This window comes from Rhinatrema bivittatum, chromosome 2 (genome assembly GCF_901001135.1).
Source record: "Rhinatrema bivittatum chromosome 2, aRhiBiv1.1, whole genome shotgun sequence".
Classification (NCBI taxonomy): Eukaryota; Metazoa; Chordata; class Amphibia; order Gymnophiona; family Rhinatrematidae; genus Rhinatrema; species Rhinatrema bivittatum.
Genome location: NC_042616.1, coordinates 586,311,100 through 586,334,103, shown reverse-complemented (window position 1 = coordinate 586,334,103; position 23,004 = coordinate 586,311,100).

The window sequence follows — 23,004 nt, the reverse complement described above, 5'->3', positions numbered from 1 at the left end:
TTCTGAGGCATTTTTCCACTTTTTAAGTCCCCAGCAACCTCATGAAAAGGGTGGAAAATCTCCCTTAAAAATCATTTTTGGCCCCAAATATTTGCTGTCATTAAGTTAGGAGAACCCCCTAACTTGGTCATTACCATCAAACCCTATGAATTTTTATTTTAAAATATGTATTTTTAATAACATTGGCGCCGGGTCCACCATTGTGCTTCCAGAGGGCTGTAATTTATGAGGCAACCTCTGTACTTGCTTGCCACCAAAAATGCATGGATTTTTATTCGTAATTTTGGTTATTTTATTTTTATTTACTAAAAGTGCTTACAGGCACAGCTATGGACACCCACCTGCTCACTTTCATCATTCATGACATCAGCAAAAAGCCCTGGGCCTGTGCTGTATTGCGCTTGGGCTTGCCTAAGGCCCCCGCGTCCCACTACAATGCACAGCTGAGCAGGTGACCAGGAACAACAGTGAACAGCAGAAACAGCTGTTCACTCTGGCCCCACTCAGCCACTACTCCTTCCCCAGCACTGACCTGGCTACTCCTTTACTGCCGGAATCTCTCCAGGCTCTCGCGGCACTTCTGCACTGACATGGCATCTTGCTGCACTAACTTGAAGGTCACTCCCACTGCCTCTCTGACATTGCAGCTGACAGCTGCTTCATTTTATATGTGGTTCTGAGCCATGACCCACTGCTCTTCTCCCGAGACAAAAAGGCCAAAAACATCATGGCCATGCTCTCGGGCTTCCTCCAGCCCAGCTACCATGTGAAGCCCTCTTTGAATTAAAAATAACTTTGGGGCGGGGGCACTCTTGAGCAGCGACCAAGATGGCTGCCTAACCTTGGAGCTCCGCCAGATCTTGCTCTTACCGATTGTAAAACCCACCTCGATTAATGCTACATTTCACCAGCGATCTACATTAACTGCTTCTGATGATTTCCACCCCCAAAACAGGGAAGATCAAGACAGCTTTCGCTGCAGCCTCAGGCTCTAAATGAAAGAAACAGGATCCACCTACACCGGAGAAATCCCCTGCGCCAAAAACAATGGTGTCTGCGGATCTGGTTCTGCTTGAATTGAAACAGCTGAAGGATATGATACAGCTGAATATCGATGCCACAGCAGCTATTAGGGCGATTTACAATCTATGGCCCAACAAATAGCAAGCTTTCAGACTCAGGTGGTTGACATGGAATCACAGAATTTATCGCTCTTAATATCCACTGCGTCATCACCACGCCTAAACCATGAGCTGGAACAACTACAATATGATGTGGTGGATCTGTCTAATGGCAATCGCCACAATAATTTGCGAGTTCTGGGGATACCTGAAGGAGCTGAGGGAGCCAACCCGGTTGCGTGATCAACCTGATCCCATCATGTTTGAAGGTAAAGTTTGACCGCCCCTTTGAAATCAAGAGGGTGCATCGGGTCCCATCGAGGCCTTTTCGCAATTCACAACACCCTCGGCCTATCATTTTTAAAGTGCTGAGATGTCCCCAAGTTCTCACCATATTGGCTGCAGGAAAAGCCAGTACCCTATTTAATTTCAGGGCAACAACCTTCTTTTGGTTCCGGACTTTGCCAAAGCCACGGCTATAAAATGAAAATATTTTCTGGCTCTACGTCCACGGTTAAGAGCACTGGGAGCACAGTATGGCCTTCTTTACCCGGTGCAAATGAAGGTTACCCTCCAAAATCAAACTAAAATATTCCATCAGCCTGCTGTGCTCAAAGAATTTTTGCAAGCACAGGACCATGCCTCCGACATGATCACTTGAATCTGCATTTATACTTGTTGCATTTTTGTCATTTTCTGGGGGATCCTTACCCGGGAGTTAGACTCCATTTTTGGGATCTCTGAGTCATAATATTTTTCTGTCTGGTTCTCTCTCAGCAACAAGCTGTTGTACTGGGGGGGGGGGGGGGGAGGGACTGCTATGGTGAATGCTAGCTTTCCATGGACTTTATTTAACCTTTTATTCAGGTTTTGTTTATTAATCCACGTGGAAGATCTGGCGCGGGTGCTGAGACTCTGGTAGCCTCTGGCCAGACAAGAGGCTCTTTTGTATTATGAGGCCTTTATGGCGTTGTTGTTTCTTTTAGCCCTGCTGATATCTTTTTTACTGTACTCCCTCTTTTTTCTCCTATGTTTTCCTTTACCTCGCAATGGCCCCTGGTCCACATGATACTTTCTTTTTTTCCTGCAGCTCTCCATTGTTCATAATTGCAATGCTAAAGCTAGTTGCCGCCCATTACTAAGATGTTTACTACCATCATGGAAGTTTACTATTGTTTCTATTACAACTGTATCCCTGAACGTCAACAGCTTCTCACACCCTATTAAGAGGAAAAAAATATTGACATATTTGCAATCTCTCCATGCAGATATCACCTTCATCCAGGAGACACACCTCTCCCCCTCTCAATCGCTTAAATTGAAGCAGCAATGGGTGGGCCAAATGCTTTATAGTTCTGCGGTCCAAAGGAAAAGAGGTGTCGCTATCCTCTTGCATAAGCGCCTAGATGCTCAAGTTACACATCAAGCATCGGATACAGAAGGTCAGTGGATTTTAGCTCAGATTAATATCGCTCAGCACTCATTTTCTCTCCTCAACATTTATGCTCCCATTGCAGATAACCCTGATTTTTTTCACTCTGTCTTTGCCCATTTGCTAACTATGAACTCATCTCCAAGCATCATTGGTGGAGACTTTAACCAGCCTTTGGACCCATTTTTGGACAAGAAAACCACACTGCAGCCCAATATCTCTAATTCTTGCAAAACTTTACAACACCTGCTCAATTCCTTCGGATAATCAGACCCTTGCTCCATCCTGCCGACAAGGATTGCACCTTTTACTCCTTTCCTCACTCTTCCTATTCCAGGATCGATTACTTTCTCATCTCCCGTCAATTGATCCCTTCGATATGATCAGCATCTATTTGCCCAATCCTCGTCTCTGATCAGGCAGCCATGGAACTCACACTTCAATTACACTCTCCTATTCAAATCGATCATCAGTGGTGCTTCAACTCTACTTTACTGGCATATACCTCCTTTATTGATACCTTTCAACCTAAAATTGTGGAATACTTTATGCTTAACTCCACTCCAGAAGTTTCTATGGCAACAATTTGGGTTGCCTTCAAAGCTACCATCCGAGGAGAAATCTTCAGTCATACAATTTAGCTAAAGAAGTCTCAGAAAGCTGCTCTACTCGCCTTGCAGAAAGAAGTTGCCATACTTGAACAGGCTCATATTGCCTCTCCAATGCTGGCTTCCCTCACAACCCTTCTTAAGGCCAGATATCAATACAATCAACAATTGAGGAAACAAGTCCAGATAGGCCTCTCTCTCACACCAAAGCACTGTACTATGCAGAGAATAATAAATGTGGCCATTTGTTAGCAATATATCTTAAAAAATGTCTAGAGAAGAAGCGTATAGCAACTGTGCTGTCACCTACTCAGACTCCACTGACATCGGACATGGATATCCTTCTTGCCTTTCGGACTTTCTATGAGACTCTTTACCAGTCCGAAGCTGAACTGTCCCTGAATAGGATCCATCACTTTTTATCCCAGCTCACTCACCCTTCTCTCACAGACTCTCAGGCAGTGGTTTTGGATGCTCTTATTTCACAGACAGAAATTGCTTCAGCTATTTCCTCCTTGTCTAGTGGGAAAGCGCCTAGCCCTGACGGCTTCATCTCTGACTTCTATCAAGCTTTCAAGACTGATCTTGTTCCACACCTGCACGATTATCTCTCCTCTTTCTTTTCCCATCCAACTGGGACCTCTAGTTTCACTGAAGCTTGTATAGTAGTACTTCCGAAGCCAAGGAGAGATCACACTTGTATCTCTAATTATAGGCCAATTTCTTTATTGAATACTGATTACAAAATTTTTGCTAAAATCTTAGCTACAAGGCTCTCCCATTTGATGTGCTTACTTATACATCCTGACCAATCAGGTTTTATTAAGGGCAGATTGATTGTGCATAACACCTGCCTCTTTCTACATGTCCTGGAATATGCATCCACTTTGACATCCCCTGCTGTGGCCATTTCCTTGGACACAGAAAAGGCTTTCGACCATGTTGAGTGGCCTTTTCTACTACTCACACTCAAATGGTTCGGTTTTGGCCCCACATTTCTCTCTTGGATACAGCTTCTCTATTCCTTCCCATCAGCCTTCTTATATGTTAATAATCAAGCCTGTCTACCGTTCACACTACACAGAGGTACGAGGCAAGGGTGCCCACTTTCCCCTCTCCTTTTTAAGCTGGCGTTGGAACTGCTAATTCTTGCTATCAGACAAACTGAGGCCATTGAAGTTGTAACTATCGATGATGAGACTTTTAAACTATCTGCCTATGAGGATGATATTCTTCTTTTCTTGCTTAACTCTGACCTTTCCCTTCCTTCTTTGTTCAATCTTATTTCTATTTACTCTTTGGTATCTGAATATAAGATCAATTGGCATAAAACTGAGATGCTCCTTTTAAATTCTCTAGGATCTTTAACAGATCTGTCTCATTTCCCCATACAAAAAGTAGCTGGTGGACTCAAATACCTGGGTATTCGATTCCACATGGATGCACTAACCACCATCGGTCATTGTGAGTCATACGTTCTTCAGCAACGCCGAGATACCGTACTGAAATGGACACATTTGCACCTCTCCTGGTGGGGGTGTTTAGACACTGTCAAGATGGTGATTGCCCCTAGGATAACATATTCTCACCATGATCCCTATATTCTTCACTAAAGAGTTTTACAGTCATATTGATCAGATTTGATTGCATTTCCTGTGGCGCAATAAATCTCCTCGCATTGCATTGTCCAAACTGAAATGTGTTATTCAACATGGTGGGGTCAATTTCCCCGACTTCTATACTTATCACCAAGCCTTTATTTTGCAACAAGGATATCATTATTATGCGCCTAGCTTTCCTACTACTGACCCCCAAGATGGCTCCTTATCCGATGGAGTATTTCCCCAGAGTGCCTCTGCCTTCACGCTCCACTACCAATCCAGTCGTGTCTTCTTTTCATTGTGCCCTAATGGAAACTGACTTAAATCATCCACCCACCACGCATTCCTGGCGGCTGTCTCAGTTTGCTCCGCTATGGCGTAACCCTATGATAAAAGTCAGAGGCCATCCAATTAATTAGCCCATATGGCAACAACATGGGATATGGTTTCTTTCCTCTGTACTGTGGGATAACGGGTTATTCTCTTTTGAGCACCTTAGGGAACAATTTGCTCTACTGACATCTCAGTTCTATGCCTGGCTTCAGTTTCACAGCATCTTTCATACTCTTCACTTGCCTGACCTGGTTAATAATGACCTACCTTACATATTCTCAATCTATCATACCTACGGCACTCAGGGACATCTAGCCTCTCGTTTATACTGAGTTTTTAAATAATCATGTCATCTCGATCTACTCTAGGATTATACTCTGTCTGGTTATCTGAACTCAGTGCACTTCCCAATTCTGTCAATTAGGCATATGTCTGGAAAATATCGGTTTGCATATCACTCTCTTCCTGTTTAACCCAGACATCATTTTTTGTATTGCATAGAGCTGTATGGACTCCCTGGAAATTGCATAGATCCGGGTTGCTTACAACACATGGATGTTGGTCATGCAACATGGACAAGGGCACCCTATCCCAAATTCTTTTTTTCTGCCCCTATGCTTCCACTTTTTGGAAGCAAATATGGGTCACCATTTCTGCGATTCTAGTCATATCCCATCCCATTACTTACTCAATGGTTAAACTAAGAGGTGCAGACCTGGCCATAGCTCTTCCCATGGCTCCACGTAAGCTATTGGATTTTCTTTTGATTGCAGCTCTACACAATATACTGGCTAACTGGAAACAGTGATATGCTCTCCGAACACTTATGATGGAACTCTGTCTGCTTGTTTAGTAAATATGAAAAGGCAATGGCGACTAAATTCCATAGAATAGCTTCCTGGTGTCAGGTGTGGAAGCCACTTGACAATTATGGAGCATCGTTGTCAGTTTGAATTGGGTGGTGAATTTATGCCAGTTCCTTGTCTATGCATTGCCTATCTTTCTCCCCTTCTTGGGTTTGGCTGCTCCCTCTCTCCCTCTTTTTCATTGTCCCTTTTTTTCTTACCCTTTCTCTTTTTCCTTCTTTTTCCTTCTCTCCTTTTCTTTACCTCCTCTCGCCCTCTTTTTACAAACAAGAGGTTTTGTGACTTTTTTTTCTGTTTTGAACTTAAAGTTGTTCTGTATGTCCTTATCATGTTTGTATTCTTGTTTAACCTCTCAATAAACAGATTTAAACACACACACAAAAATAACTTTGGGACAGCACTTCCTCAGCCTCCCAGAGCCCCAGCACATTGGGCCAAATACTCAGGAGCCTCCAGCCCCCCATAACATCAGGCAGGTAAACATAAATTTTATATTTTATTGTTTTTTTCCACCTTATCCATAAGTGCTATTGACTAGAGGCATCAAATGATTTTTAGCCACTTCCTGTTTAATATCCTGTGATTCAGATAATTCAGGACACAATTTTTCTTCTGAATCAGTTTTTGGAAATACTGCCTTCATTACCTCATAAGCATAAATTATGGAGAAGCAAAATCCTGGTTCTGGATTTCTGATGAAACTGCACTTCTGATGAAACTATCACAAGAATCAAAAGGGAACAGAGTTTGAAAAAACTGTCTAAGGGGCATGAAACTATTAAAAATAACTGGGTGGATAAGGCCTATGTAAAACATTGGATGGACAGGGCAAGACCAAGAGTCAGCAAATACCACAGGGGAAGGGGATTTGGACACAATCAAGAAGATATCTTGAGCAACAAAGGAAGCACCCTAAAGTACAAAGATTAACTTGAAGTGCTGGTGGAAGTAGTGATACTAACAATTAAAAACAGAAATGATAGTAGTAGAGCAACATCACAACAAGAGTAGACAAATAAAACCTCATGGTGTAACCTCAAGGGGTGAGGTAGGAGGAGGAAGAATGATATCAAAAGCTTTAGGAGTGGTGCAGCAAGCATACAAAACAATGGATAGCCAGGGTAAGACCAAGAGTCAGCAAGTAACATAGGGGAAGGGGATTTGTGCAGAAGCTCCAAGACAGTGGAGTATGGGATGCTTTCCCAGGCAGAGTATAGCTATCTGGTTGATCCTACCAGTAGTATTTGTTTCTGTTAAACTGTGAAGATCAAATGGTACATAGAGTGGCATGAAGGGCCTAAGAAGTGGTGTAGCAAGCATGCAAAATAATGGATAGCCATGGCAAGATCAAGAGTCAATAAGTACTGTAAGGGAAGGGGATTTGGACATAAGCTCGAAGAGAGCCAGAATGGGGGATGCCTCTCTCAGTAGAACAAATGTGGTTGATCCTACTACCAGTGGACTAGCATTTGCTTCTATCTAATTGTAACAATTGAATCATGCATGTGTTATACCCACAAGCCCGGTACATTGAAACTTCAAAGGGCTCATTCAATCAGATACAATTTAATCTGTTAATTGTATAATTGTGTTAATTGTAGTGCTAATAAGAACATAAGAACATAAGAAAATGCCATACTGGGTCAGACCAAGGGTCCATCAAGCCCAGCATCCTGTTTCCAACAGTGGCCAATCCAGGCCATAAGAACCTGGCAAGTACCCAAAAACTAAGTCTATTCCATGTAACCATTGCTAATGGCAGTGGCTATTCTCTAAGTGAACTTAATAGCAGGTAATGGACTTCTCCTCCAAGAACTTATCCAATCCTTTTTTAAACACAGCTATACTAACTGCACGAACCACATTCTCTGGCAACAAATTCCAGAGTTTAATTGTGCGTTGAGTAAAAAAGAACTTTCTCCGATTAGTTTTAAATGTGCCCCATGCTAACTTCATGGAGTGTCCCCTAGTCCTTCTACTATCCGAAAGAGTAAATAACCGATTCACATCTACCCGTTCTAGACCTCTCATGATTTTAAACACCTCTATCATATCCCCCCTCAGTCGTCTCTTCTCCAAGCTGAAAAGTCCTAACCTCTTTAGTCTTTCCTCATAGGGGAGTTGTTCCATTCCCCTTATCATTTTGGTAGCCCTTCTCTGTACCTTCTCCATCGCAATTATATCTTTTTTGAGATGTGGCGACCAGAATTGTACACAGTATTCAAGGTGCGGTCTCACCATGGAGTGATACAGAGGCATTATGACATTTTCCGTTTTATTCATCATTCCTTTTCTAATAATTCCCAACATTCTGTTTGCTTTTTTGACTGCCGCAGCACACTGAACCGACGATTTCAATGTGTTATCCACTATGACACCTAGATCTCTTTCTTGGGTTGTAGCACCTAATATGGAACCCAACATCGTGTAATTATAGCATGGGTTATTTTTCCCTATATGCATCACCTTGCACTTATCCACATTAAATTTCATCTGCCATTTGGATGCCCAATTTTCCAGTCTCACAAGGTCTTCCTGCAATTTATCACAATCTGCTTGTGATTTAACTACTCTGCACAATTTTGTGTCATCTGCAAATTTGATTATCTCACTCGTCGTATTTCTTTCCAGATCATTTATAAATATATTGAACAGTAAGGGTCCCAACACAGAACCCTGAGGTACTCCACTGTCCACTCCCTTCCACTGAGAAAATTGCCCATTTAATCCTACTCTCTGTTTCCTGTCTTTTAGCCAGTTTGCAATCCACGAAAGGACATCGCCACCTATCCCATGACTTTTTACTTTTCCTAGAAGCCTCTCATGAGGAACTTTGTCAAACGCCTTCTGAAAATCCAAGTATACTATATCTACCGGTTCACCTTGATCCCCAAGCATTACAGTGCAGTGAATTGCAAATGGTACAAAATCATAAAAAGAAACCAAAATCTGGAATGTAAGAAATCACATAAAGCAGAAAGGTGCCTAAACACATAAGGTGTACAGTGCAGTACATTGTAAACAGCACAAATGTGTCTAAAAACCAAAGGCATACATTGAGGGCCATTGAAAATAGCACAAGGGCTTTTAAATCCCCAAGGAATGAAGTACAGTCAAAAGCAAACAGTATAAAGCTGTCTAAAACAATCACAAACAGTACAAATATGTCTAATCCCCCAAGACTTAGAGTGCAATCCCTTGCAAACAGCACAAAGATGACTAAAACCCCAAGGTATGGAGTATAGTCACTGCAAAAAGTACAAAGCATCCATAACTCCCAAAGCAAAGAGTTTCAGTTAATCAGAAGCAGCACAAAGGCATAAACAGACCTTGACAGCAAGACAGAAATCCATAAAAGAAGTGGATTGGGAGGAGAAAATTGTATTATTTTCTTTTTTCAAACTTTTTTTTCTGGGGTCAAAATATCACAATATAACCAACAAAGAAAGAGGGAAGGAGAATTAGGCTGAAATCTAAACAGCAAACAATACAGAGTTACTAAAACTCCCATGCTGGTACATCATAGAAATGGCAGATAGGCATATTAACAGCATGATCCTCAAGATAGTATATCAGGGCATGGAAGATAGGCAGAGAATAGCAGCAAGACCCATAAGGTCTTAGGAATCAAGGGTATGGAAGCTATGTAGGTGATACCTGACATTTGTACTATTGTATACAATAGGGATGTGAATCGTTTTAGGACGATTAAAATTATCGTCCGATAATTTTAATATCGTCTTAAACCGTTATGGAACACAATACAATACAGATTCTAACGATTTATCGTTATAAATCGTTAGAATCGTGAGCCGGCACACTAAAACCCCCTAAAACCCACCCCCGACCCTTTAAATTAAATCCCCCACCCTCCCGAACCCCCCCCAAATAACTTAAATAACCTGCGGGTCCAGCGGCGGTCCGGAACGGCAGCGGTCCGGAACGGGCTCCTGCTCCTGCATCTTGTCGTCTTCGGCCGGCGCCATTTTCCAAAATGGCGCCGAAAAATGGCGGCGGCCATAGACGAAAAAGATTGGACGGCAGGAGGTCCTTCCGGACCCCCGCTGGACTTTTGGCAAGTCTCGTGGGGGTCAGGAGGCCCCCCACAAGCTGGCCAAAAGTTCCTGGAGGTCCAGCGGGGGTCAGGGAGCGATTTCCCGCCGCAAATCGTTTTCGTACGGAAAATGGCGCCGGCCATACGCGTATGGCCGGCGCCATTTTCCGTATGGAAAATGGCGCCGGCAGGAGATCGACTGCAGGAGGTCGTTCAGCGAGGGTTCCGGCGCCTCGCTGAACGACCTCCTGCAGTCGATCTCCTGCCGGCGCCATTTTCCGTACGGAAAATGGCGCCAGCCATACGCGTATGGCCGGCGCCATTTTCCGTACGAAAACGATTCGCGGCGGGAAATCGCTCCCTGACCCCCGCTGGACCTCCAGGAACTTTTGGCCAGCTTGTGGGGGGCCTCCTGACCCCCACGAGACTTGCCAAAAGTCCAGCGGGGGTCCGGAAGGACCTCCTGCCGTCCAATCTTTTTCGTCTATGGCCGCCGCCATTTTTCGGCGCCATTTTGGAAAATGGCGCCGGCCGAAGACGACAAGATGCAGGAGCAGGAGCCCGTTCCGGACCGCTGCCGTTCCGGACCGCCGCTGGACCCGCAGGTTATTTAAGTTATTTGGGGGGGGTTCGGGAGGGTGGGGGATTTAATTTAAAGGGTCGGGGGTGGGTTTTAGGGGGTTTTAATGTGCCGGTTTTTCGATTTTTCGATTTTTCGATTTTTTAACGATTTTTCACGATTTTTCACGATATTTTACCCCCCCAAACGGCAACAATACGATTCCCTCCCCCTCCCAGCCGAAATCGATCGTTAAGACGATCGAGGACACGATTCACATCCCTAGTATACAATGATATATGCATTCTGATCACAAATGAACACTGTCATGTATGTTCCAGCAAAGAACACTGTCTCAGCACAGAAAAACAAGAAAAGCAGCTTTGACCAGGACAACAATGCTACCCAGCTTTTCTGATTTTCTTCTTTGATTAAGAGCTGTAAGCAGCCCCAGGACTGCGAGGTCAAAGACTCATAAACAACTCAAGTCTACCTGGAAACAAGTCTAAACAACCAATCCAAGCAAGGGCCTCACAGGTGAACTCCAAAAGCAATGTAATCTCCTAGAGCAGAAAAACAGCCTATCCAAAGACAGTTCATCAGATAGGAGCAGTGACACTACTCCCATCTGCCTTAACCAGATGTAAGAACATAAGAACATAAGAAAATGCCATACTGGGTCAGGCCAAGGGTCCATCAAGCTCAGCATCCTGTTTCCAACAGTGGCCAATCCAGGCCATAAGAACCTGGCAAGTACCCAAAAACTAAGTCTATTCCATGTTACCATTGCTAATGGCAGTGGCTATTCTCTAAGTGAACTTAATAGCAGGTAATGGACTTCTCCTCCAAGAACTTATCCAATCCTTTTTTAAACACAGCTATACTAACTGCACTAACCACATCCTCTGGCAGAGGATGTGGTTAGTGCAGGGTGGTAGTACAGGGTGGTGATGAATTTCCTACTAAATGTAACCCTGGAGGGGACTTTGCAATTGGGGGGTGACACATGCAGCAGTTCTTGAAGGGGATGGGCATTCGAGGCAATCATTTCTCCAGTGTTCCTCATTACTACCTTCTTGCCTTGGGACAGTTTTATGGAACACTACCTCATCTGCTCTATGATGGGTTGCCACAGCAGACATATGGGAGGGGACTGTTGGCCTGCTACTTGACTGGTGGAAGGAGCTGTGGGATAACCTTGGGAAAAAAAAACTTCCCCTTTTCAACCCTTTATCTATTTTATTTAAAAAAAAATGGTTCTAGTTGCTAAGTTGACTGTTAAGCATGCTGCATGTTTTGCTCCGTTTAATATCTTATTGTAAAGCCTGTTGCTGAATTATATTTTGCTGTAAACCGAGGTGATGTACTGTACGTGCCGCGGTATATAAAAAAATCTCTAAATAAATAAATAAAGTCACCAGTCTCTCCTGATGCCAATGCTAATGAGTCTGCTTCTGCAGGTGATGTATATCAACATTTGTCAGATACCCATTTGCTTTCCTTGACTGATATCCTTGCTACAGTAAACACACTAAGCAAAACATGAGTCTGCCTTCACTTTAAAGTACCTCCAGATCAGTGATGCTTTCCATGATCTCTTCTCTACATCCTTGGTGGCTGATGCTGTCACTGGATTTGAGGCTGAAGGTGGACCCTGAAGAAAAATACCAGGGGCATTACTCACACTTTCTTCCTATACTGCCTGCCTTTTCTTACCACTGTCATTATCATCTATCTCCCCCATAACTGAACTGGAGGTTAGATTATTTCTACTGACTAATACTCTGAAATATTCTTATGCTACTAGCTTTTCAAGTTCTGATTCAGAGAATGCCAGACAAAATTGTTCCTCAGAATCAGTTGGTGAAAATACTGACTTTACTGCCTCAGACACAGTAACCATAGAGGAGTGTGCTCATGCTTCTTGTTTTGAGTGTTGCACTTCTGTTGCCCTTGCCCTGTCAATGCCAATCTTTGATTACTCTCCCACCTTTTCCATCTCTTCCAAAATGAGAGGAATAGATGGCACTGGCACATACTCTCCAAATCTCAAATGCTTCTCCATTGATCTGCCAGAACTTCCCCTCCTGCAATTCTACAGCCTAAAAAGTTTTTTTTTTTCTATTTAGGGGCAGAAATAGTGCTTTTTTAAATTGCTGCTACTAGACTGGGCTGGATCTGTACCAGTTCCTTTGTCCCTGTCAAGGCTGACATTCTCTCCTCTCCTTTTTTCACAATATGATAGAATTTATTGATGTATACTGCCTATTGGGGGTTTGAATATTACAAATGAATTCATTTATTGATACTCTAACTGTACCCTAACTCACAGTGCCATTCACTTTATAGAAACCTGTCTGTCTCACACACACACAGACACATATAAAGTGTATGTCTGCTGTGAGGTGTGCATTCAGTGCTGACTGACTTCACACACAAAAAGAAAAAACAGTTAAACAGAACCAAAAAGGCTGGCAACCTGGTTAAACTTTTCTTCTCTTCAGTCTGTCAGTGTGCTGCGCTCTCCTCACTGACCAGAATAAAAAAAAAATCTACAAGCACTGCTACTATCGTAACATCTTCTCCTTCCCTGACCTTCCCCCATGAAGAAAAAAATAAAAATCAGCAGTGCACTGCCTCTGTCTTTCTGGTAAAGTGAGTGAGACTATGCAGCAGACAAAAGATCAGAAGCAGATCTTTGCCAGTGCCAAACCATAAAATGTCCAAGCATTTTTTTAAACACTATGAGAGCTTCCTTCAAACACTTTTTTCTCTTCAAACAGCTAGAGTAGAAATACAGACTGCTTCTTGCACAAGCTCAGACTTTACAGTAGGAGCAGTTCAGCATAACTTGATCCAAATAGCAATTATAGGCTATTTTAAAAGAGGCTGCACAGTAATTTGTCATCTGGCTGTTCTCCTTGCCAACTTGGCCTGACTGGGCTCTGACAAGATTGTGATCTTACATAGCCAAGAATTGATTGCTATAGTTACCTCCCCATGTTTGTTCAGAGCACAGGCAAATACTTGAATGGGTTAAAGATTTGAATGGGAAACATAAGCAAATGAAATTAATACTTTTGTTTCATTCATGGGATCCTTCCATTCATTTTGGGGGTTCGCAAATGAAACAAATATGGCCGCATTTGTTGTATTTTACCCATTTGTTTCAAATAAATGGACATCCTTAATAGAAGCACTTCCTACCTCCTGATCAATGAGGCCTGCTCATAATACAAAGGATACACTGGGAGTACCAGAACTGGTGAGTTTGATAACTTTGAATTTCCAGTTGCTTATTTATTTATTTATTTATTTATTTAGAATTTTTCTATACTGGCATTCATGTGGCTAAGACATATCACGTCAGTTTACATTGAAACAGTTGTTGAATAATAGCATTACATGTAACAGGGTTTTGCAACTGGGAGCCAGGGAATAACTGGGTACATACAGTCTGAAACTTTAACAATCAAGAGTCGCAACAAACATTAATTTGCGATTACATTAAACTAAAAATAAGATTGCAATATAATCAAAAAATGTAACACTGGATTGAGGAATAACATACGGAAATTAAGAATTTAAAAATTAAAAAGGTTAAATGTTAATAATGACAGTTAGCAAGTGGCAGTGGAACTTGTGACTGTTGTGACAAGTGACAACTTGTGACTTGTGACAAGTGACAGTTGCTTGTGACTGTTGCGTCGGAGGTGGACCCTTGGGCCGAGGTGGGGTTGACACAACTCGTAGGTAGGGACCCACAGGTCCCCACTGTCAGCAGGTGGAGTGGGCTGAAGATAGAGGCCACTGGAGCTTCACCTATACCAGCCCTTGTTTCCCGCGGGTTGAGCCTTTGGGTGCCAGGGCCGGCAGGACTTAAGTGGGCATCAAGGTTGGTTTGTGAAGTAAGGTGGTTCAGACCAGAGACAGCAGCCAATAGGTGGCATAATCCTACCCTGGACTGAGTTCGGTACAGGAACTCAGGCGCAAATGGAACGGAAGGTAACTGGAGGCGCTTAAGCAAAGAAAGGCTGAAGCCTTGTAAGTCCCCGACCAGGGGATAGGCTAGAGGAGGCATCACTGACAGGCTTGGATCAGGGCTGGTGGCAAGCGAAGGTAGCAAGCAGGGGCATCTTGGCTGGCAACACTGGGGATCATGGCAGAATCGGAGGCACCGGAGGTGACCCGAGGTCAGAACTGGTGGCCCACCACTGCCACTGAAGAGGAACCAGGACCTGGAGTCCATGCAAGAAGGTGAGAGGGCCATGCCGCAGGTCTGCCACGGGCAGCACACATAACAGTGACATGCTGACAATCAAAGATTTTGATTGTCAGCATTGTTGATATTCTGGTTTAACACTGACCCCTAGATTCATCAAAATGCTACAAATTTTGCATGAATAGAAAAAGGAGTATGGTTACCACAACATATGTTAAATTTATCACACCTGTGATATTTCTACTTCAGGCATGAGAGAGAGAGAGAGAAAGAGTGAAAGAGAGAGAGAGAAACTCTTGATAAGGTTTGCATAGTAGTCAACTATTTACACCACTATAGAAGGGTAATTTAGGAACTCAAGGTGAGGTTTTGGTGGTGGACTAGGTTTTTGGGGCGAGTTTTACTTGCACAGCCAGACATACGAACAGCACAGTACACATCAGTGAAGATTTGATGTGATTTGGTATGAGGAATGATACACAAAGATGAGATTTCTACAATGTTCTCTCACCCTAGTTTGATGCATCTCTACCTGGGTACTATCAAGATAGTGTTGTGCTCCGCGGTCGTGGGATGCCACGACCGCGCTCCCCTACCTCCTCCATGGCGGCGGCCCGCCGCGACAACCTCGGGGAACCCCGGACCCGGGGCCCGGCGCGGCTCCCCGGTCTGACCGCGGGGCAGAGGGCTGTCCTTGCTCTGCTCCTGCGCCGTCCTTGCAGCCCTTCCTCTGCGGAGGGAATCAAAGATGGTCACCGCCATCCTTAGGTGCAAGGCCACGCCCCTTCATTAGAATTAAAGGGACCTGATCCCTTTAATTCACCACAGCTGTTCCTTAGGAGCCTGAGCAGAGGAAGTATATAAGGAGACTTCCTCTGCTCATTCCCTGACTCGGCAACATCCCATCGCTGTCTAGTCTGCTTGCCTTGGCGAGTTCCTTGTACTTGGACGCTGGTTCCTGTTTTTGTCTTGGTGTTCCTGGTTCCTGACTTCGGATTGGCTTACGGTGATTCTCTGGTTCCCGACTTCGGATTGGCTGATGGTGATTCTCTGGTTCCTGACCTTGGCTTGGCAAGCTGTGATTCTCTGGCACTCGACTTTGGACTGGTGAGCGTTGACCCTCTGGTACTCGACCTAGGACTTCTCCAAGACTCCGTCTCCAAGGGCCCACCTAAGTCCCAGCGGCCCGGGTCCCTACGGGCTACTCCTGGGGGGACTGCGGGCTTCCAGGGCAAAGCTCCAGTTGGCCTTTGCACCGTTACCTGACCTCACGAGGTCCACCTAAGTCCCAGCGGTCGGGTCCCTACGGGCTCCTCCCGGGGAGACCGCAGACCACCAGTGGTGAAGACACAGCGCCTCGTCTCGACTCTTCATCGCCCCCGGATTCACCACAGTCTCCAGTGCCAAGGGTCAACTGGTCCTGCCTCCTGTTCTGCCTCGCCACCCGACGAGAGAGCCTACAGACCCTCCGAAAGGTATTCCATCCTCTCGTCAGCCAAGGGTCCACAAGCCTGAGCATAACAGCTAGGGCGAGAGAACACTGTTGAAATCTCATCTTTGTGTATCTTTCCTCATTCTAAATCTCATCAAATCTTCACTGATGTTAGTGTGTTGTTCGTACATCTTCCTGTGCATGTAAAACTGGCCCCAAAACACTAGTCCACAACCAAAACCTCACCTTGAGTTACTAGATGACCCTCCTATAGTGGTGTGAATAGTTGACTAATATATGTGCTACCCTAGAGGCTCTCTCTCTTTGATAAATGTCACAAGTTTCATTTTGGGTATATCGCACAACTTAATGTCAGGAAAAAAGGTGTAATTATTTCTGGCATTAAAAACATGCAATAATGTGTGTTACGCTATCGCACGCAGCGTTAATACTCCTCATTTTCATAAACCCCACCCAAACTCCTCCCCCTTCGACTAAAAACTAAAAATTTGCATTGCATCTTGTGATGTGATAAATATTATGCAAGTGTTATGGCATTAGGGCTCTAACGCCTGCGATAATGGCCTAACGTAACTTTATGAATAACCCTATAAATTTGCTCATGTGGTACTACTCTAGTAAGATGAAAGCACTAAACTGATAACAGTACAGACTTTATAAAAGTCTTCTGGACAATTTTAAAATTTCTAAAAAGTAGCAAAGATGAGCAACTTTTCTTTTGTAACAGAAGAAGGTACAGAAATGTTTCACTATGGTAATTTTATATAATATAAAATTGAAAAACATATTCACAGGTATGGAAAAGGCCTGCATCAGACCTGAGGTATGAGAAAAATTGAAGATGCATTCTTCCACATACACTATTATTTCCATTCAAAGCCTAATTAGGTGGCATCACCTAAATTGGGAAAACATATCTGACAATCTAGAGTAACTGCATTTGTTCTGTTACAGAATATTTTTTGTTTGTTTTCTTTCTCCAAATGAGAGACATATTTTGGAAAGACAGCAAATAAATGTAAGTTATAAATCTGATACCAGCTGTGTTGATATAAAACTACTGTCAAGAATGTGTTAACAGGAAAACATGAGCTTCTCTAGTTCATTACTTTAACATACATAAAGAAATATGAAAATCCCTATACAAAGAGATAATGAGAATCTATACTGTTTGACTAGCCTCAGATATATATTAGATACTAATATACTAAGTTAATTCATAATTATGATTTTCAGTCAAGTATATGATTTAAAGGCAGATGGTGGATAATTATAAATTGTAAGTATGTTGTACATCTTTATGTTTTGGGGGGCAATATGGTACTAAAAAAATAAAATATATGAACTTATATAAACCTCCAATGGGGTACAAGGTATAACCAGTGCCCCTAGGTTCCTGCGATTCTGCAGCTCTGGGAGATACTACATAATTAATCTGTTACCACATAATTTCCAACATGCCATACAATCAACATTCCTGAAGCTTTCCAACATCTGAATTCAATCATTTGAAGAAAGCTACAAGGTGCCTGACTTCAGTATCAGCTATCTCTCTGCTCCTGCTCCAGCTTCTCCCCTTGTAAACAGCCTGCAGCAAACAGGAAGGGAGAGGCGAAATTGGAGTGAACAGAGAAAGCAGTCCGAATGTTTGAGCCCTCCAAAATCTCTTAACTCAAAACAAAGCTGATTTTAATACAATGCCTGGATGGAGTGATATCAATTTCAAAGAATTTCATCTCTATAGAAAGATTCTTAGACTTGCATATGTGGCCAACTGTACACCTGCTGCAAAGACATGGATATGTGTTTGGGAGATTGCAACTGCTAATGTCTCACAGCTGGCAGAGAATTAATTTAAATTCAAAGAAGCCTTGACGACTGACACTACTGCTGACAAGTTTCAAATTTGTATTACTTCAACCCCTTTTGGTGTTTGTTACCATGTGCTCAATATGGAGGGAATTTTCCATATTACATTCCAGTTGTGTGTGTAAAAATAGCATTTATGTACACATATGTTATTTTATAAACTTGCAAGAACATGCAGTATCGCAAATTTTATTGGAGTAAAAAAGGGGCAGGCTAGGGGTAGGGTGGGATGGGGTTCATATGTAAGCATTCAAGTTGCTATTTTTGTAAGAGATAAATATGCATATATTACCGATCTTGTCCTAATAGTTTCAAACCTGCTAAATGACTCGAGCAACTGAAAATAGATATGTCTTTTTTTTTTTTTTTGGCAGTTTTGGGTGGGAGGTCAGGTAAACGGGTGGAGGTTCAGTGTGAAGTGCTAGAGTTTGTAAATGATCTCATAAAGGCCTGGGTGAATTGGTGGAGATAGCGGCCAACTGGTGATTCCAATCTTGTGGGCAAGTAAGTATTTTCAGAACGGTGTATGCTATGCACATATTTTAAAATATATCTGGCTCTATGTTTAATTTTGTGTTTTATATGTAAATTGTTTCAACTTTTTTTAAATGGGTAGAGAAAATATACATGCTCCTGAATTAGGAATATAAGTGTAAATATGTGTACTTTGGGGGCAGAAATACACAGTTTATAAAATATAAGCATAAATCGTGCAAATAATGTACCACAGGATATTTTTAAAACTGGCTCTCTATTGTGCACATATCTTTCTGTATAACTGAAAGCATGAAAAACTGCTGATACTGAACCCAGCTTCAGAGTTTATAAGCTCATGTAGTCATAAAGAAGACTAGGCCTTTCTGAAGAAACTGTATTTCAAGTCAAAACATAAGAACATAAGAAATTGCCATGCTGGGACAGACCAAGGGTCCATCAAGCCCAGCATCCTGTTTCCAACAGAGGCCAAAAACCAGGCCACAAGAACCTGGCAATTACCCAAATACTAAGAAGAACCCATGCTACTGATGCAATTAATAGCAGTGGCTATTCCCTAAGTATAATTGATTAATAGCCATTAATGGACTTCTCCTCCAAGAACTTATCCAAACCTTTTTTGAACCCAGCTACACTAAGGGGCGGATTTTCAGAGCCCTGCTCGCGTAAATCCGCCCAAAACCGGGCGGATTTACGCGAGCAGGGCCCTGCGCGCCGGTGAGCCTATTTTACATAGGCTCACCGGCGCGCGCAGAACCCCGGGACTCGCGTAAGTCCCGGGGTTTTCGGAGTGGGCGTGTCGGGGGGCGGGGCCGGAGCGCGCGGCGTTGCGGGGGCGTGTCGGCAGCGTTTTGGGGGCGGGTACGGGGGCGTGGCCGCGCCCTCCGTTCCTGCCCCCAGGTCGCGGCCCGGCGCGCAGGAGGCCCGCTGGCGCGCGGGGAAATCCCCCGACAAAGGTAGGATGGGGGTTTAGACAGGGCCGGGCGGGTGGGTTAGGTAGGGGAAGGGAGGGGAAGGTGAGGGGAGGGCAAAGGAAAGTTCCCTTCTAGGCCGCTCCGATTTCGGAGCGGCCTAGGAGGGAACGGGGGTAGGCTGCGCGGCTCGGCGCGCGCAGGCTATACGAAATCGATAGCCTTGCGCGCGCCGATCCAGGATTTTAGCCGATACGCGCGACTACGCGCGTATCTACTAAAATCCAGCGTACTTTTGTTTGCGCCTGGAGCGCAAACAAAAGTAGGCTGTTCGCGCTCGTCTGAAAATCTACCCCTAACTGCACTAACCACATCCTCTGGCAACAAATTCCAGAGCTTTATTGTGCGTTGAGTGAAAAAGAATTTTCTCCGATTAGACTTAAATGTGCAACTTGCTAACTTCATGGAATGCCCCCTAGTCCTTCTATTATTCGAAAGTGTAAATAACCGAGTCACATCTACTCATTCAAGTGACATTTCACAGTTAAAAGTTTATATGTTTTAACTTGATACATTTTTTATTTTTTAATTTAGTACATTTTAAGGTGAATTTTAAAAGCCTGGTGCACACATCAATTAGGGATTGCTCACACAAACTGGGCTTGCACGCGCCAACCAGATTTTAAAAGCCGCTTAGATATGCACATATCTCCCACAGCACACACATCTCAAAAGTTTTCAAAAAAGGGCAGTACATGGGCATGGTCTAGGCAGAGGATGTGCATTTTGGGGCATGGTCAAGAGATGTGTGTGTAAATAGTTATGTGCCTGGGTGTGCACCCAGATCCTCTGCTGCATACGTTTTCTTCTGCTATGGAGGAGGTGTAAATCTATATAAATAAAAATGTTAAATAGTTTGTACCAAATCGCTAATCTCAGCAACCACTTAACCGATTGCGTTCAAATTTGGACACAAGTTTAACCTCACATACGGCAAGGAACTTCTACACTTACATTACATATATGTCACACCGGGGGCTGGTAAAAAAGTTTTAAAATTTGGTTCCACAAAACAGCGACATCTGGTGGACATAAGCGGAAGCTCTTACACCTTGCACAAACGCTCACACCCCACACACGCGTGACCAATGTTTGGGATTCACACACCCTCCGACCAGACACAAATCCACCCTCCTCACACACCCCCGCACACATGCCAATGGTACTTATTTCACACACCCTCAAAAAAACCACAAAAACCCACTAAATACCAGCATGCTACACCAGGAGGCCACTCACATGCCACATGTTTGCTATTCCCACACCCTACGAACTCACACAAAAACACCCTCCTCACACCCCTCATGCACATGACTTTTCTACTTACTGCCCTCACCTCCGAACGCACGGAAAACTGCAGAATAATTCGGGCTGCTCCAGCGGGAGGGGGCAACACCGCTCCGGGACACATCGCATACACTACGGCTGTCGACTGCCAGCAATCAAAATGGCGCTCACGGCTCTTTCCCTTACTAGGACTTTCTGAACTGGCAACCGGCGCACCTTCGCCCTTACTATCTGAGCGAGACGACCACTCCCATTGCTCCACCTCGAGGGCCCGGCGCCAATACTTCCATGCCGGAACGAACGCCTGCTCTACCGACTACCATTTTTGAAAGGTATCATCGGGCCTGCAGGGGGGGGGGCGTGGGAATGTTCTTGCGTCCATGTTCGGAGGGGGGGGGCAGGGGGCAGTTCCGAGATTCTGCAAATCTTGTGGGTTAGTCTATTTCGCCGGCCTGGTGGGGGGGAAGGGAGGGTGGGAGGAGGCTTATTTAAACACAACGTTTCTGTGGGGATTACTTTGTGGTGCAAAGGGGGAGGGCACACACAAACACATACACAAAATGTGCACCATCTCCGAAAGGTTACAAATCAGCCCTCACCAGGTGGGCAGTCACTGAGGTGACAGTGAGGGGAGGGAGAATGAGGAGGGAGGTAACTGTCAGGGGAGGAAGAATGAGGGGAGAGGTGAGTGTGAGGGGACAGAGTTGGAGTGGGGACAGGGGAGGGAAGGGGGGGGGGAATGACCAAGGGGGAAGAGGATGAGTGACTGAGCTAAATGAGCAAGGGGAAGGGGCAGGGAGGGCAAAGAATCTGACTCAGTCACTGCAACGCGTGGCAGGGGTCCGCTAGTTATAAATAAAGAAAACTAGGTAGATCTGTGTAGTTTTAAGTGTCAGGACTATCTGGGGAGGGGGGTTTGGAGTACCTTAACTGGGTGAACTGGGGATAAACTGGTAAAACTGGGAATGGTATTGGCATGTGCCCCTTTTAAAATCCCCCGACTTATATAGTAGAAATGGAATTTGTGTACCCACTTAAAATTCGGTGCACATGTGAACATGGCCAGGCTGTTTTACAACATGTGTGCACTTACGCGCATATGTTTTAAAATAACCAAGTCCCTGGCCGTGGGCCGGTGATTGGTTGCACATGTGTGCACCCATGCCAATTTGAAAGTTACCATCCATGTATTTATTATATAGTTAAATATTGCTTAAGGATGAATAACATGAATGGTTTATAAAAAAAAAAATTGGCTTTTTTGATAGAGAATTAAATCTTTATACAAAATTTTGGAAATTTGCTACATAATTGCCAAAGAATTTTGAAAAATTTGTCACTGAATTTGCTAAGCCACATAATTTTGTAAAATATGCTGCAGGAAATGCGGGCTCTGGATATAGCTGCTATTAGTGGCACAAAATGGATAGACTGAAAGAGGCAGTTACTTACTGCCCTTTTTATTATACAAGCATTTTATGAATGGATACTGCAATTACACCTTTAAATTAGATATGAATACTTATTAGCATGAAAGAACATAAAAGGTAAATTTCAAATAAGTATATAAAAGTTGGTAAGAACTACAAATTGTTTTAGCAGAAATATGCAGCCTGTTATTTTTATTTTATTGTTTTTATTTTTTGTGGTTTTAGTTGTTTTATTTCTTTGTCATTTCATTTTACAAATGCCTCTGTATTATTTCATGTTTTTTATTTTATACAATTGTGAGTGTTTAGTTGTAAACCACTCAGAATATTAGATGGGCTATTTAAAAACCTGAAATAAATAAATGGATTGACTGATTAATTAATTAATTAGCAAACCCTGTACAATTCGTACATCTCACTCTACATGCAAAACTGGCCCCTAAACCCTATACCACAACTAACACCTCACCTCAACCTATCAGGTGGCCCTCCTATAGAGATATAAATAGGTGCACACAGTGAGTCTCTCTCTCTCTCTCTCCCCCCAAGTCCAGAAATGGACAAAATGCAATTCCAAAAATTTATTGTGAATTGCATTGTGGCCATATTGCACGGCTTAACACTACAGAAAAAGGTATAGTTAAAAAATGTGTGATAGCATGTGTTATGCTATTGCACAGTGCGATATGGCCCATTAGTCCTC